We start from the raw sequence: 4,172 nt of genomic DNA on the forward strand, positions 1-4,172 counted from the left end.
ATCATTTTGTATATATTGCATCCTCATTGGAGACTTGGGGCCCTATTACGAGTCCGGTGGTCCATAGGACTGCCAAACTGTGGTGGTGGTCCGACCACTGCCACACTGCGTGCCTGTCCACAGTATTATGAGTGTGGCAGTGGGACCACCACAGGACCGCTGCAACCACAGGGGATCAAGGATCCCGTGGCGGGGGCTCATCGGTTAGGAGAACTAATAAGCTGGTGGTCCCACGGCAGCACCACCAAGCATATTATGAGTGGCCTGTCCACCTCCCTTTTCATGGTGTCAGAGAGACAACAAAGAGGGCCCAAACAAGGGCCCCTGTTGCTCCAGGAACTGGGGAAGCATGCGGCCGGTGGTTTTGCACCCCACTTTCTGCACGGTGTGGCATGTATGCCACACTGTGCAGGAAGGTACAGTCAGCACTCTGAGAGCTGTCATCTGCATGTTAGACCCTTCTATTAGTCTAACAGACCGTCACCGTCACACTGCCACAGGGCCGCCCACCAGACCAGGACTTAACTCCTAACCATGGCTTTGACAGTCCTACAGCGGATGGCGTGTTACACCATCTGCTGTAGGATCTCCAAAGTTGTAATATGGCCCTTGATCTCCATTTTCCTTATGGGCACCCTTTCTATGTGAACACTTACCTTGTTCAATTTAATTGCTTTAAAGTCTTCTGATATGCAGATGGGTCTGGTTTGTGCTACATAATGCTGCAAATAAATAAAAGCACAATGTTCAATACAAAAACAATTAAATAATAATAAAGGCTTCTCTGGTAGCTTCATTAGCAGAGAAGCACTCCGCTTCTCTGCAATGAAGCGGAGTGCTTCATTGCAGATGTAAAAACACCAAGGGGCAAATATATAATAGTCTTCTTTAAAGAATGTAATAAACATAATATCCAGACGAGTACATTTATATAGATAGATCTCAAAAACTCCAAGGGGCAAATATATATTAGTCTTCTTTTAACATTTAATAAAATAACTATCCAGACATGGAGCCTTATAGAGATAGAAGTCTTGGTTACATGTGTCATTTTCAGTACTACATGTCCACTAAAGCTTTATTTGATTTTTACAAATCAAATAAAGTAATATTATTATTATTAGTAATAGAGAAAGGGTTCCCTTATATGGCTAAACGTTGCCCCAGAAGGACATACAGACTTCTCTTCATGATAGTTTTCAGCGCATTCTATCAAATGTGCCAAATCACAAGACCCATCACGAGTGGGCCCTCATTATGAACCGAGTGGGCCAATTCACTTATCATTTTCCAACTAAGCACATAAGTGCAGCGGCGTCACTAGGGTTGGTGTCACCCAGTGCGGTAACTCATGGTGCCACCCCCTCACGACTTAACCCATGGACCTCCTCCATGTTCACCAGTGCCAAATAACGGGACCATACAGAATCCTTAGAAACGTTTGTAAATTTAGATCCTGGCTATATTTACAAAGGCCATAGAAGATAAACTTAATTCAAGGTCAGAGGTAAAAGATTGTAAGAAGTTAAGAACTAAGAACTACATAGAAAATATGTTACTTTTTTATTTTTATTTTAAAATTAAACTTTAAATGTTACTGCTACAGGAGATAAGATTGTAACTGTTCTGTATTGGGTTTGCACAATCAGCAACTGTTAGATTAGTATGCACCAGTACAAATTACAATGTCACATTAAATCTCGACTAATCAGAACTTTCCTTTCCTGGCCTTTAAAGCTGCAAACTTGTTTATTACTTCATCGAAATCAACTCCTCTCGCCAAATCACTTTCAATTGATAATATTGCAAGAACGGAAAGCCTTGACTGTCCCATGGAAGGTCGCAAATAGTTCTTTATAAACTTCAGCTTTGAAAAACTCCGCTCACATAAAGCCACAGACACACAGATCGTAAGAAATAATTGTTGGCTCACTGAGAGATATGGGAGAGATTCTAGGAAGTCCCCTTCAGCTATCAATTTCAAAACGTCAATTACTGACCAGTCTTTATCTTCTTCGAGATCAATCTCTGCTGCCTTCAGGTGCCTTCTCAGCCTTAGTATTTCTAATAAAAGCTCTCCCTCGGATAACTCTTCATTGAAAGTGGACAATTTTGGAATGGACACCAGTAACTCTTCTTCAGTGGCAGATATCAAACTCTTGTCTTGAACAGCCTCAAACATGGCTGCTACTTCCTTGATGGCTCTTGATCTGATGTGGAGTTCAGAATAGAAATGATCAATACACTCAAGCATCGCCCTTTTGTTTTCTTCTTGTAGAGTTAGTCCAGCATCTCTTGTCTTCTCACCTGCCATCATCTTCTTGAACCTGGGTCTGCTCTCTACTGAAATTCCATATTGGTCTGATTTTAAAAGCGCCTGTTCAATTGCCTGCTCCACTAGATGACTGCACTCCTTGTACAGAAAAAGTTTTAGCATCTCTAGCTTTGTCACCACACTGTCAAGAGTTAAGCCCTTAGTCTGAAGGTACAGCTGTGTAAGATTAACTTCTTCAAGTACATCACACCAAAAGTAGAGGTAGCACAGAAATGTGACATTGCAGACAGCAGGCAAAAGACCTTGGGCTGTACCTCTTGTGTCTAAATTTTCATCTGGATAACATAGAGCTTCAATTGCCGCCACACATTCATCTAATTTTTCTTTCACTGCCTTTACTGCAGCATGATGAGCACTCCAGTGTGCTGTTGATAGTCTTTTCCCTGAGACTCCAGTGTGGTTCATTAAAACATCTCATTGGTGATTGGAGGCAGCAAAGAAGGAAAACATTGTCTCTAGAATTCCAAAAAAAGTCACGCACAAAGTATTTTCAGCAAAAGAGTGTTGGCCGCACAAGTTAAGCGAATGGTCCATACATCCATTAAAAATAGCTTTCCTGTTCTTTCTTTTCAAAATGGCGTGTACACCCCCATGGATTCCAGCCATAGTGGCAGCATTATCGTAACCTTGAGCGCGGCACATCATAATGTCAAGTCCATCACTTTCCAGATTTTTAAGAATATCAGAACTGATGCCAACAGCTTTTTCCCCTTTAAAGAGAAAAATCCCAGAAACACTTAAACTTTCCTATTTTGAATTTTCACATATCTGATCACTTCAGACATTTGGTCAGTGTGTGATGTGTCAGGTGTGCTATCAAACATGATCCCAAAATACCTGGCAGATTTTATATCCATGACAAGCTTCTCCTTCACATGATTTGCTAGGACATGTATAAACTCATTCAGAGTTTTTGATGCAAGATATGATACAGATGCTTTGAGTTTACAAGTGCTTCGCTTTAATCTCATTAGGTGCTCTTTCAGCACTGGGTCATATTTAGAAAGCATCTCAACCGTTTCAAGAAAGTTTCCTTTATTCAATGAAGATTCATCTTCATTTTGTGATATTGAGCAACCTGTGCAAGATGTCTCTCCACTTTTTCTTCTCTATGTCCATCAAAGCAGTACTTATGGCGTAAATTGTTTTGTGCAGTCTAAGTCCTGCTGCCAATGTTTTCCATTTTTCAAGGCAATGTAAGTGCTCTTCGAAGATCTCATGATTGTGGACTTTCGGGCTCAGTTTCCACCACATCTGAAACCCAGTCACAAATTTGGATGTCATGTCTGTAGTATTAGCGGCAAAGAGTCGGCAGCAAAAACAATATCATTTCTCACTGACGAGTGAGTAAACCATCCATGATCGCAACACTTTCTGGCCATTTGGCATCACCTTGTAAAACCACTCTTTTGATAGCTGGCGAACATCTCCTTTTGCTTTTGGATCTTGCCTTGTCGCAATTCTGAAAAGGCCATCTTTGTTCTGGAAAGAAGAACTTCCTCTTTTGATGATTACAATCCGCAAATGATCTGGAACTAGTATATTTCAAAAAGAATCATCATCTAAAATATTCCAATTTCCCCCCTTAACCTCATTTATCATCTCATTTACTGTATCATGGTTAGAGTCACTTTCAGTACTATCTTCTGCTTCAAATTCATCCATTTGAATTATCATTTCCTTTCCTTGTTTTTCTGCTTCATTTTCTTCTATTTCAACTCCTTCCTCTTCTGCAGAATGCATACTAGCATCGGAATCAGCGTTATCAATTGGTGGCCGTGGGACTGTGTCTTTTTTTTAAGTTCAAATATATTTTATTGACAGTCATATATTAAAA

The 4,172-nt window shown here is 40.6% G+C and overlaps 1 pseudogene; it reads right to left on the bottom strand.

Moving 5' to 3' along the window:
* Window positions 1–2,749: 2,749 nt before the first annotated feature.
* Window positions 2,750–3,874, bottom strand: LOC144824286 (zinc finger MYM-type protein 1-like; annotated as a pseudogene).
* Between the last annotated feature and the right edge of the window lie 298 nt (window positions 3,875–4,172).

This window comes from Lissotriton helveticus, chromosome 3_1 (assembly GCF_964261635.1).
Source record: "Lissotriton helveticus chromosome 3_1, aLisHel1.1, whole genome shotgun sequence".
NCBI classification, from domain to species: Eukaryota; Metazoa; Chordata; class Amphibia; order Caudata; family Salamandridae; genus Lissotriton; species Lissotriton helveticus.